General features: G+C 35.8%; 1 protein-coding gene across 4 annotated transcripts in view; it reads right to left on the reverse strand.

Moving 5' to 3' along the window:
• The window catches only part of TENM2 (teneurin transmembrane protein 2), a 1,595,068-nt gene that overhangs the window by 1,473,489 nt on the left and 107,865 nt on the right, over positions 1-13,714 (reverse strand). For all 4 annotated transcript variants that reach the window (XM_066977122.1, XM_066977125.1, XM_066977123.1 and 1 more), the window contains exon 3: positions 1,870-1,930. The gene's annotated coding sequence lies outside the window, so the exon portion shown is untranslated. The remainder of the gene's footprint in view (positions 1-1,869; positions 1,931-13,714) is intronic.

The raw sequence follows: 13,714 nt of genomic DNA on the forward strand, positions 1-13,714 counted from the left end.
GCTGTTTGTTTCTTTATTTTATTCAAAATCAGAAGGCAGTGGCCACTGTCTTTGAAGAGGGAATGTCTCTCTCATCCCGCATTTCCTGGGAGATGTCACAGCTGTGACAAGGAGGGGTTTATAATGCCACAGTTCGGTGCCTTCATAATTTATTCTCTCTGATTTTATGCTCTTTTAGTCTCCTGCTCAACCATCCACTAACAAGCAGTGATATTAGCCAATAAATCAAAGACGTCTGCTTGTCACCACCAGATGCTTGGTCACATTGCAGCCGATTATGAGATGTACAAAAGGACAATTTCATGTAGAGAGCTCAGTGGAGGTGTTCCACCGATATTCTGTTTGATAGGAAACCAGCGTGAGGTGAATGTAGTATAACTCAGTAACTTTTATGCCTCATGGCAATGGAGAACTAAACTGAAATAAAACTTGGAAGTAAATTAGAACCTCACCTTTATGACTACCCTTTTATGATACTGCATCTATTCCTCCAGTACACTGACACAAGTTAGCATAAAAATAAATCTTTTAATTTGTCCATCTTGCACTGTGCTGGGTACAGAAAAAGCAGCTACTTTAATTGTCAAGAAGGGCAGGAGAGGTGCTCAATATCAATTGTTACAAAGTGCATCAATTTTTCATGTGGCACTCTTGCAAAAAATAATCCATTAGCCTTATCAGTCAAATGTAACATACCCAGTGCAAAGATACTCTTTGATCTTTCGTTTTCTCTCTAATTTATTGTAACAAACACCATTAATAATGAGAGGCAGGGACTATTCTGCAGAATGGCAAAGGAGAGCTAAACTCTTTTGAAGCAATGCTATTGTAGCTTTCTTCTCAAACTTAAATGCTATAATCTAATAATATGAGTATACATTAGTATACAGTAATAATATTAGTATACCATTAGTATACACCATAATATTGTAACAAAAGATTAGGGATTATTCTGATATGCTATAAATAAAATGCATAGGAAAAACAGACTTTTGGATCAGGTTTGCCAACTCAAAACTGCGTATCTTGGGATACATGGACAAAGAGTCCGAAAATGAAACACAGCATTTGCTGATTGCTCTCTGCAGAGGACCCCTCTTTCCAAAACCTATCTAAGAGGCTGAATAGCTTTATAATCCTGAGTCACATGCTGAAAGGAGATTCAGCCAAGCTTTCTGAATGTCATCATGCTTCTTTTCACTAGGTTCATTCTTTTATAGTCTTTAAGCTTTATGAAGTTACCTGTCTTTTCTACAGCATCTTTGACACACACAATGTGGATGTTACCAGGGTGTCACTCACATTTTTACTCACTCATCGTTGTATTTTAAAATATCAATAGCTTTAAACAGGGACAAAATTGAGCACTGTTCAGGTGGGTTCAGCTTTACAGACCTCTCTTATTACATATTCTGGTTTAATTTCTGCCTCTGCATATCTCAGATTTGAATGTCTGAGAGTTTCTTTTACTGGACATGGGTTTGGCCTCAGGCCATCCCAGTTCTTAGCAATACAGTTGTGAGGACAATGACACCTGGAAAAGGATTTGTGTTGTGATGTCAACACAACAAACCCAGCCAGCAGCTTGCCTTCAGCTAATTGGGACATTAACTACTGTACTTGGTTATTCAATAGCTAGAAAATGTGAGCATATGAAAGATGTGGTATTACAACATATATGCTATATGCTAATGAACCATGTTTCAAACACAACTCCAGCCAGAAGCATTTCATAGTGAAATGACAGCTTTATCAGTTGTATGGCTTGAATTCTCACTATAGTGGCACTAGAAAAAAAAAATAAAAATTTTGTTCGATTCCCTGGTAGCAAATGATTGACATATAGCTTTTGTTTTAAGAAGCACTTACCGATGGCAGTTCTCTTCCTATCTTATTGTTTGCAGTAGATTTACAGGTCAAGACAAATGACCTACAGAAAAAGAAGAGTAGAATTATGCACAAGGTACAACATCAGGAAAAGCAATAGAGTGCTTGACTGTTTAACAGAAAGTAAAGCAGATGGATAGTACAGAAAACTGCCAGGGACCAGCTTTACCTAGCATGTTTGATAAGTCATCTCATGCAGTCCCCCAGTATTAGATCTGTGCTATTCTGCACTGCTTTACATGGGTGAATTATTCTAAAAGTTGCAATTTAAAACGAGCTTCAAACCTTAATTAGCTTTTCCAGTTGAACTGAGGAAAGGTAGAGAAGCACCAAAGAATTATGCCCCATGTCCTTTTAGGGCCATGGTGTTTGTGAAGAGCATAGAGCACATAAAACAAGAGTGTCCTGTTAAGGCCCTGATACGTTCATTATGAAACACAGCTTCTCTGATGCATCCCCTTTCCAAGCCAAAAAGACATCCTTCTGCTGTTGAATGATGGAGTTAATAAATGACCTTCCGATTTCCAAATATACTCCAAGGAATAGATATCTAGAGATATTTACATTTAAAATTACAGTTAACAGCTCTTTGCTGGTTAGTCATACACTTTTTTCTGAGATGCATTATGCTCTCCTTTCAACAGCATTAGACAAGCACCTAGCTTTCATTGATTTCCTCAGTTCAAAACATGACTGCATTCACTCCTCTTTCTTGATAATAGTTTCAGGAGAATTTATAGGAAAATATTTAGAATATGAAGTTCAATTCTTAAAATAATTATATAATTCAGAACAATGAATTAGTTTTGTTGTAACTGATCCAATTTGATGCCTTAACACAGTCACAAAGCAAAAAGCTTTGGAAGTGGTTTCAAAACAAGAGTGTACATTGATGGTAAAATGAAAAGTGTAGTATAAAAGAAATCACTGATAATCCACATCAAGCACAATATATGTGATAAGAAATTGTCTTTCAAAGGTGAAAGGTTAGAAACCTACCGAATGGACTTAAGCATGTCACCTATTTATGAAAAAAGAAATTTCTCAAATATCTTGTTCCTAAAGCCTGAGGTATACACTACAAATGTACCATCAGGGGGGATTATGAACCTTATCAACCTTGAATGGTATTAAAATAAAAATCAGCGTCAATTCAACCAGTCATAAACCACAGAAATGTTGCTGATACAGAGCAGCACCTTGACATGCTGAGCAATGAAGCCTTATGTGTGGCTGTCCTGGACTAAAACCTAGTCCTAGTTATACTAACAAGAAACTCAGCCCACTGCATTCGGTGAAGTAGCCTAGGAGGAAAATTGCAGATATTGTTGGAAGTGAATGTTTTTATTTATGGCTTAATTGCATGTTTACAATAAATTTAAGTTTTCATGAGTGCTTTTTCTTTTTCCAGGAGAGTACTTTGTGAAACTCCTCTTACTTTTCCTCAAATCAATCTCTCTCTCTTTTTTTTTTTTTTTTCTGAAGATACATTTCTCAGAATTAAAAACTGATTTATAAATCCACCAGGAAAAAATATTTAAAAGGTTGGTTTTGTACAACTGACAGCTCTGTTTGTAATTAGAGCACTGTCTTTCCAAAATTATTAATTTTCACTAATTTTCAGATTTTTTTTTCCAAAGTACTAGTAATCTCCTTTGAGAAAAGGAAACAATATATTTTTTTTCGAATTCTTGTTTGCTGATATCAAGGGCTTTCTCAGAAAGATAAAAGCCCTTTTGAAAAGTCTAGTTCTCCACACAAATAGTACAAATATGTTTACTTATTAAGGCCATGAATAGCTGCAATGAACTCCATGGGATATAGCAGCTCTATTTAATCATATGTACAAGTCATTAAGTATCAGGGGCCAAGATCAAATGAGAATTGTGATAAAGGTCTCTTTTTTTTTCTTCATGACCTGAGATTTCCATTACTATCATGGGTTAAAGAAAATCTTTTTTTTTTCTTTTTTTTTTTTTCCCTAAGAGCTGAGTATGCTTCAAAGCATCTCAATTTTAGCTTATTCAGAAAACACTTCTTAAAATTCTGATGTCACTTGTAAGCAAAGTGCTTGGAATTAAATATGATCCCTTATGGTAATAATGGAATTCAGTGTGGGTTATTTGAATACGTCCAGATACCCTGAACATAGTCTTTAAGTAGGCAACCTGTTGTGCAGATTTCAATTGATCTATTCATGTTTGAACTTAAGCACATGGCCAAAGTGAATGCAGTAGTAAGATCTGCAAAGGCTAAAGAATTAGCTTAAAATGAGACTTAGAAAGAATGGATTCATCATGAACACGTCCTCCTACTGCATGGTGGGTATACTGCCAATAATTGGAGACAAAAGATTAGATTCTCTGACTTTAAAATACTGGCCAGATAAGGCTATTGTAAAATGAATTGGAGGAGTGAGGTGGTTTAATGGCTTTTTAATGATCCTAATGTTTTCAGTTTTAATGAATCATTTTACATCAGCTTTAATCATTTTATGAGTCTGAAAAATGGCTGAAAAATGGCTGGCATTAGTTTGGTTTTCTGTTCAATCTTCCCACAAGCCATTATGGAAGAGTGGCTAATGGGAGTCAACTTTCATAAGTAGAAGCATAGACAATAGAATAACTTAAATTTATTAGAGAAACTGGTACATTAACTAGCAATACAGGCGACGATATATTTTTTCAAAGATCCAAGAAAACATATTTTACTGCATTGCAGGTAAAAAATAACTTAAAAGAATTAAATATTCTGCACCCTTTAATACTGTTTAATTAAATTAAATCTTGCTTTTTATTATTATATACATTTAACATAAGTATCTTTATGTATTCAAAAAGACAAGTTGCTTAATCTTTTGAAATTCACACGTAATATAATTTCATGTCATACAAGAAAATTCCGAAATAGATCATCTACACTAGCTCAGCAGGTTCTCTCTCTTCTGCAGTAGCTTTAGCAGGTCTGCTCAAGTGCTTTTTGCCCTCCAAGGAAGTGCTTGGAGCAGACAGTGGAGCGCAATCACTGATGTGCGGACACGCGTGGACAAAAAGCAGGGAGGAGAAGCCAAGATCCTAGCGTGCCCAAGCTGCTTGTTTTAGTGATGCGCTCCCAGGTGGTCTGCAGGATTTAGTGGTGGCAGCTGAAGGCACAGACGCCCGCCCTTGGTTACCCTACAGCAGCCGAGCACACACAGTTCTGCTGGCTGTTGTGCACAAGTAGCTATCTCTGGCAGCTTAGCCCAAGACAGAGATGTCCTCATTCCTTGTAGTAAGAGTACACAGGGCTTATGGCTCTCCTACAGCTGGCTGAATGGATTAATACAAGATTACTCTGAGCTCAACTATCTCCCTGTATCCTCATTCTCCAGTTTTGACCAACAAATAAATCCTGGTTCTACTAAACTCTTTTTTTTTTTCTCCTATATTTGGCCCTACAGATTTCAACAAGAAGTTTAGATGGAATATGCATTACTGTGGAAAAAAATATTTTGAAATTCTTAACCATATTAACTTTACCAATATTTCCTGAAGCCTGAAGTAAAATGAAATTAAAATCACATACAGGATGCTTAAATTCTGCTCTCAGGTAAAACAAAAAACAATTATAGTGGAGTCAAACTATTAAAAAACCACAACTGTTGCTCACAAAAGTTCGATTCTGTGTCTCTCAGGTATTGAATACTCACCTAAAACAAAAATTTATTTCAGTAATGGCAGCAGCATCAAATCAAGCTATTTGCTAATTTCCATTTGTACTATTATAGATATAAATTACTCAGTATTATCATTGGTTGAGTGGGACCTCAGCTAATGGTAAAGACAGTATGTATTTAATATCCTGGTAGTTCCTGTGTTCCTGTTCTGTACATCATCACAGGGATATTTCTCTAGTAAGCAAAACCAGAAAGCCCTTTTTAAAATGAGTTTGCACTGTATTTAGAAAAAAAAAAAATGTTCTAGAGCCAGTGTAACCAAGGGACGGGAAACTGATTATGGCCTATACAAGCTAACCTAGCTTTGTCAGAGCAGCTGTCCTATAAAACGACCGCCATAGGAAGCTGAGATATAGTGGTTTGTTGTTTGCACTTCCTCTGAGGAGAGCTTGACCTTCAGAGGTGACTAAAAGGCTTATTTACCAGCATTTCTCATGAAAATGCCTGTCGGAAGTATTCATGTTAGAAATTTCTTTTCCTAGAGGTTCATCATTTGGAATGCTGAACTGATTAAAAAAAGAGAATGGCAGAGGCCCACAAGTAAAAGGTGAATGGAAACAGCATACAATAAATGTGAATGAATAATACATACGAATTTAGGTGATGCATTTGAAGCAACATATAAAAGCAATATGATGCTTTTTATAAACAATAGATGGTTTTATATGAATCTTTGTCTGAGATACTGTAAAATTACCCCCAGGTAAACAAAAGGTGTTACGATACCCATAACAAAACTGTGAATGTGGTTTAGCTGTGCCTAGACAAGAATGACATATTGTAATTTCATCCAGTATGAGAAGACAGAATGAATACCCAAGGTAGTTCAGTACAGAGAGGGATAAAAAAAATCAGATATTGCAAGAATTTTTCTTAATTCAAACATGCTATTAGTGATAGTTTTGTTGTTCTCCCTACTTTAAAAGGACAGCTGATAGCCTATATTTTGCTAGTATTACAAGAAAAATATTGTATTATAGCTTGCCTCAGAATACATTTCCAGCTTTGTACCAAAGACTACTGGCTTCTCAGCTCAGCAAGCCACTTTCACCACATCGTCTCCCAGTTAGTCTCAGAGATGAGGTATATGAGTTTTCTGACCTAGTGCTGTGCTCTTTTCCCTGTTCACCCATGTACCATGCATATTCATGGCCTCCATGTGAGAATATACCAATCACTGCCTTACGTCAATCATTTCATGTACTCCAGCGAGAAAAGTTTGGTGTCATTAAATGCTCTGGTTGTCAGAGGTCCTCTAGCAATGAAACAGCTGCAGTTTCTCTCCACTTTACATTATTCTATGCAAGAGATAAACATTCTTTTTCTCAGCATAGTAAGGATTTTTCTAATGTTCAGAAACAGAGACTCTTTTTACTTCCCATTTGGTTTAGAATGAATCAATCACCACAGGTAAAATCTCTTTGGCTTCTATAGATCAAAGAGAGCACCACAAAATAAAAATAATAAAAATAAAAGTAAAAAAAAATAAAATAAAAAAGTTGGTTCCGAAAGGAGGAATCATATCCTAAAATTATTTCTCTTGGCCATCTGCTCTCTCTATTTTTCCCCATTATTCCCCAGAGAATGATGCTACTGATCCCCTTCCTCGCCTCATTTTTTTTTTCTTTCAGATAGAAATAAATAGTGGAGAGGATATACCAGAAAAGCTTCTCCAATGCACTTTCTATATTTACACATCATGCAGAGTTAGAAGGGAACTTCTAGAATGCCAAAATGGGTTTGAGGACAAATATTATTAGTCTTACTTCATTTCTTTCTGTTGATTTCTGGGTTTACAACTTCTAAAACTCAGTTTTTCAAACTCTTCCATCCTGAAGACAAATCTCATGTGTTTTCTTGGTAAACAAAAGAACTGTGGTTACCTAGCCTCAGGTATTGCAAGATCTTTAATAAAATAATGAACAGACAGATAGTAACTTTGGGCGGGGGGGTTGTTGTTAGCAGGAGGAGTATTCTGAATTCTGAAATGCTTTTCTACAAGGAATCACTGACAGATCCATTCCTTATTGCCATGGAGTTTCATTCAAAATACATCTTCCATTACAGTATTTTTACAAAGCCGGAAAACATAATTTTGGTTTCTTCTACCTTTGTGTATTCACTTGTCAAAGCACAATTAACAGCAGCCCCCCCCCCCCCCCCCCCCCCCCAAAAAAAAAAGTTGACTAATATAGAAAACTTGAAACAAAAATTCAAGGTAATAATTATGTGCATACTTGGAAGTATCAGAAACAATGTGTGTCTCTTTGGAGAATAATTATGAATATTACAGCATGTACACATTCAATCAGCTGTGAAAGTTTAAGACATAACAGAGTTTACAGAGTTTTCATTGTCTCTGAAAAAAAAAAAAGTTTTCAATGCAGTTCCAACTACACAGAAGTGCCCCCACGCCTCCCTCCCAGCACTTTTTTGGTGCAATAGTCAAAGCCTAATTCATTAGTAATAGAAAATAAGGAGAAATAGTTGTACGTTAGAGCTGACAGTGTCTTAGGGAAAAATACTAAGCTTTGTTACAGAGAAATCAGGCTGAAAGTTGCCAGCTGGAGTGAGCAGTGAATATGAACCGACAGCCCCTTATAAGCCTTACTGGAAGCAAAGAGAGCCCAGGGATGAAAAGAACACTCTTCAAACATGTGGAACGGCCTTTGGAAGAAATGTGGGAAGCAAATCAATCAGAACAACTTTGGGGAATTGTGGGCTTAATAGAAACACTGAGGAAGCAGAATGAGGAAGGTACAGGGGGAAATTCTGCTTTAGTGAAAGCGGACGAGAACAGCACTGGAGCTGCAGGAGTGGCTGCTCTCTCTGTACGCATCTTGTCCAGAGCTATAACACCTTGGCTGTGTGGAACACCTCTTCCTGCGTGCTGCAAGTGGAAATTTTGGGAGCTTTTAAAGACCAGACCCTGAAGAGGTGGCAGAGCCCACTGGAAATGATGGCAACTGCAGCCAGCTCGTCCTCTCCTCTCCATGTGAGTAATCTCACAGAGTTTGTTTGAAACCAATTTTCTCACTTCATAAAGATTACTTGGTGGTTTGGCCCCCACCATGTTTTTGGTGACAAGGCATGTCATACACACTGGACATGCAGGACTGGACAAGAAGTTGTATTAAATCTTGGAGATGACAGCAGGCTTTAGGGGATGAGGCAATGTATTTTATTAATGATGAGTTTATTTCATTAATTGACTTAGTAATTGGCTTGATTAAGTACTTTCTGCATTTCTCAGTTCCCAAGAGCAACCATTTCCGAGAATCTAAACATCATTTGTGACAACTGCATGTTTAATTTTAAACTGCTATAGGTGAGAAAGAAATTAATCTCCTGACATGACGTCACAAAATAACTCACAATCTTTATAAACCAGTGTATTTCAAAAGGACTAAAATGTAGCTTTCAAGAAAAATATTTTTAACTGTATTGTTAATTTCATTCATCATTGTCAGATCTCAGTTATTATTATCCTTGGCTTTTGCTACAGAAAATCGTGGAACCTATATAATCTTTTATGTTATCACAAATAATCCATTCAATTGGGAAAAATCAGAAAGTATCATTTTCACAGTTCTGTATTCATCAAAATCTTTAGACATGTTTTATTATCAGGGCACTGCATATACCTTTGCTCTTTTCTGCAGGAAGGAAATAAAAAATGTAGTGTTCTCAAGACAATATTTGTATAAGTACTCTTGTTTATCTAAGTGATATCTCAGTTGGATTGCAATGATGGACAAATTAAAATGGACAGTTCTCCATCTGCTTTTTTTTTAGCTCATTTCTGAGGATACAGAAAGTATAGCAAGGTAATGGACAACTTATTTATTGGTTTAATTTTTAATATTTGGATTATGCACCAGTTCTCTGAAAGAAGACAAATGATTTTCTTGACAAATGCTTCAACAAATAAAACTGCAGTGAAGAAACTGGCTCACATTTTAGCAAGAACGGTCATAAAATGCAGACTTAAGAAAGTAACGCAACCACTGACAACTGTGCAAGGGAGCTTTTCTAAGCCAGTGGAAATAAGCAGGCCTGTTCCAGCTCTAATTGCCAAATGCATCATCTTTTTTTTTACAACCTTACAAAATCTCAAATCAGATTTCTTCTGGAAACTCTGTTTCCTGCCAAGAAAAATAATGGCAGGCAAAAAAGAAAATCTTGTCTTAAAGGTGAGCGGCAATAAATTGTCTTCGATTTTAAGTATAGTTACATAGACCTGTTATCTGCATGTGCTGAAAGCAGGCATCAGCAAATATAATTACATCATCAAATGCAGATAGCTAGGTAATGCTCTCATTGAACTATTGAACCCAATTCTGTCATGTACCCAGATACATTTACAGTTTTCATACACTGGTTTCTATTTGCATGGAATTATGCTATTTAGTTGCATCTTATGCTTTAATGTTTATTACTTTATTTTCAGAATCTCTCTAACACAAATCACTTGGTTTAGTGCCACAAACAGAATATTTTTAAAACATATACTGCAGGATCTATAGTGGGAAAAAAATTAAGCATGTCTTCCCTGGAGATCTTAATCCACCAAATACATTTTGATAACACTCTCACTTAGGATTCAAAAATTTGCATTCTATATTCACTATTATGGACCTGAAATATGTTGTTCTGCAAACAATCCCAGCAATAAGCTCATTCAGACAACGTATTTCTGAAAAAGAATCAAAATAGATACACCCATAACCAAAAGAAATTCCATTTTATTCCATTATTCACTGGTACCTAATTTTCAAAGATTTTTTTTGATTGTTGTCAGCTTTCAAACACCATCTGATATAATCTTCCCAGTGGAACAAAAAAGAGGACTCAGGAACAGCCAGGATTATGTCATAATCGCTTGTTATTAGCATTATGCCCCTCTTTTTATCCAAAATAAGAAACAAAATTCTGCAAATGACCACTTACTTGCTTCTCCTATCTTCCACCAAGACATACCCATCCACAAACAAAGGGGACTGTGTTTTTATGGAGTTGGGTAAATGCTGTTTGATGGGCACTGAAGTGAGTTTCCTAGGACGAAATCTGAGTATATAGGAATCACCTGATGTTCTCGTAGGGCCTGACAATTCAACACTTAGCAGTATTTAAATGATCAATGGTGATGATTTCAATTAACCTAGCAGTAAATGTCTCAATAACTGCAAATATCTAAAAAAGAAAATCAGAAATGTAAATATGACCGAACAGCCTGTTCTTACAAGGACACTCATCTGTTAGGCTTCAGTTTCCTACACCAGAAAGAAGGAGGTGAGCAGTCATGGACATGGCAATTTTTCCAGCATACCATTTCATTACTGCAGTACTGCAATATCATTGACCTAGTCCCTTACACACTGCACACAGGAAGCTATGACAAGTCCTCTGAATGATTTTGGTAATGGACCAAGGTCTCAAAATCTGTGAAATGTAATCACCTCATCAATCTTTCACAAAGATTATTATTTTTATATCTTCCATAAAAGGAAATGAGAGGCTAGAATCTAAAACTACATATCCTGCTTTTTTTTGTGCCTCGCACAGCATTAACAAGCACTAACAAATGGCACACCAGCATCTTCTGAACCAGTGACACAAGTGCAGTGATAAGCCATATAAAATATTCATAACCGGAACTTTAGAGGTAGGCAGATGCACAACAACAGCATACAAGCTTTGTCAGGAATCGCTGAGAGATTGAAAGCATACTTAAAGGATTTATTAAAGCAATCAGAAGAAACCTCTACTCAGTCACCATGATTGCAAGGAGTTTATGGCCACGTATTTAATCTTCCTACTCTGTAATAGATAAGTTATGCTTTCCTGTGATTTGTGCACAAAGAGTTTTCTCAATCTTTTCCAGCAATATAAAGAACAGAAGTACCATTTCTGTCTTGCTAAGTGAAGCATTAATAGGAATGTCAGCAGCAAGATGGAACATGTAATAAATATTAAGGTTTAACATTTTAAAGATTTATACTACAGAGAATACAGTCCTAGATTATGAGATAAGATTATTATCTTTTGTTATATGAAATGATGGGAAAATGGTTTGATGACAGGGATTTCTTTTTACAGTGTTATATTCAGGGAGACCTGAGTTCAACAAAGAATAGGAAGTATAAAACAACATTAACGATAACTAACTGAACAGAGAACCAGAAATAACAGAAGTTGCTAACAAATATCAGTTCATCATTTACAGAGAAGAATATGAACAAATGATTTTTTTGTTCATAAAGAAATAGGCTTATTTCCAAGGTCAACTAGCAAACAGGAAAACTTCTCTAAGGGAGATGAAAAAGCAATTGTTACTCAAAGCTAAAGAAACTGATAAGTATACCTAAACACATATATGTATATATATACACATATATAAATACATATTACATTTTTGTATATGACAACTTGCATTACTTTTGCAAGATATTAACTCTATTCTTGTTTTGACACTGACCATTATAAGCCCTGAATAGCTGAGCTTGTTAACATCGACAAACAAGTGAAAGAATATACTTTTTTTTTTTTCCTATAATTTTGACTTATGCCTACAGCGTCTTTTAGTTTGCATTGACCTTTCCTTAAGGAAGACTTCGAAACATTAGCTGTGCTTTGGAGCTATTCAAAATATTTCACATGCAGAATAGAGCTGACAGACCTTGGCTCCCTGCTGAGTTTGCAAGAACTATTGAAAAACTCGTTTCATATTTTATATCAGTTTTCTCTTCAATGAAATCAGTTTGTGTGCAATAGCAGTATGCATACAAGCAGAGAGTTTTATGGCAGAAAGAAAACAGCATTGCTTCACTGTAGAGGCAAAAGTACGAGGAGTGCAGGATCTATTACTGTAACTGGATCGTATGTTCCTTCTTTTCTTAATCTAGGGAACAGGCTCAATTTCCAATTCTAAGTGGGAATTATTAGCAAAATTTTCTTTTTTATTATTATTTTATTTATTATTATTATTATTTACAAATAGGTATGTGAGTCTTGCATGCTTAGCATAAGAGTTGGCACCTTCCTCACCCATGTAAGAACTCTTCAGCAGAAAGATACACCACCATTTTAAAGATATTTTTGTCCAATGACTTTGTCCAGGAAAATGACATAGAAAATAAATTTAACTGCTTAAACTTACTCTGAGAACTTTTCCTCATCTCACAAATTTCAGTACACTGTTAATCTTAATCCAGTCAGACCACATGACTTGCCTGCCAATAGTGGATTTGGCATTCATCTCCATTCCCATTCTTACCACGTTACAGCTTTGTTATAACACAAAGGAAGCAAGGTCTGGCCTGATCAAGGGAAGGTGTCACACACTTGCTGAAATGAGCACTTCTACTGCGAAAGCTCTTGCATAGTATCCTATGCAAGGATTATAGTATCCTATATAGTATCCCAAGGATTATAGTATCCTGTGCAAATTCTATAAAGATTTTACCTATGATATAGACTCAGTCATACAGAATCATTTCATATACTTTACTATATATATATTATATACCGGTTCTAAATACTGTGATGAGTCCAAAATATCCCTAGGCATTTAGTATCGTAAGAAAAGCAAACCACTTCTTATGAACCATTTAAAGACCATTGTCATTATCCATGTCCTTCTGAATTTATGTTCTTTCTTCTTCATTCACATTAAAACTCACACTGATCAAATGTTTTGCCATGTAGTATTTTTTTTCCTATGAAAAAAACATCAGAAGAACTTACAAACATAGGTAGTCAATAGGACCCCTCTCAGTCTCAGTGAAATGAAAACTTCACACTTCAATTAATATCTTGTCTACATGAATATTACATATGAGAGCAATGCTGATTTTCTTCATCAGCAAAAGTCACACATATGAATTAAAATCTGAACACCTTTCTTCCATTCCATTCTCTTTACCTTCAGTCGGAAACAAGAATAATGTCTTTCCCACATACCTCTCTAACAAAAACGTATTCTCTAGGAAATTCTAAGATCTTGGTGACAAAGAATTTCCTTTAGAGTCCTTTTCAACAGCAACAGAAAGCAAAATGCACAAAAAGGAGAATGAGGAATGAAATTATGGTTTGAAACAGCTTACAGTTTGT

Source organism: Anser cygnoides, chromosome 14 (genome assembly GCF_040182565.1).
Source record: "Anser cygnoides isolate HZ-2024a breed goose chromosome 14, Taihu_goose_T2T_genome, whole genome shotgun sequence".
NCBI lineage: Eukaryota > Metazoa > Chordata > Aves > Anseriformes > Anatidae > Anser > Anser cygnoides.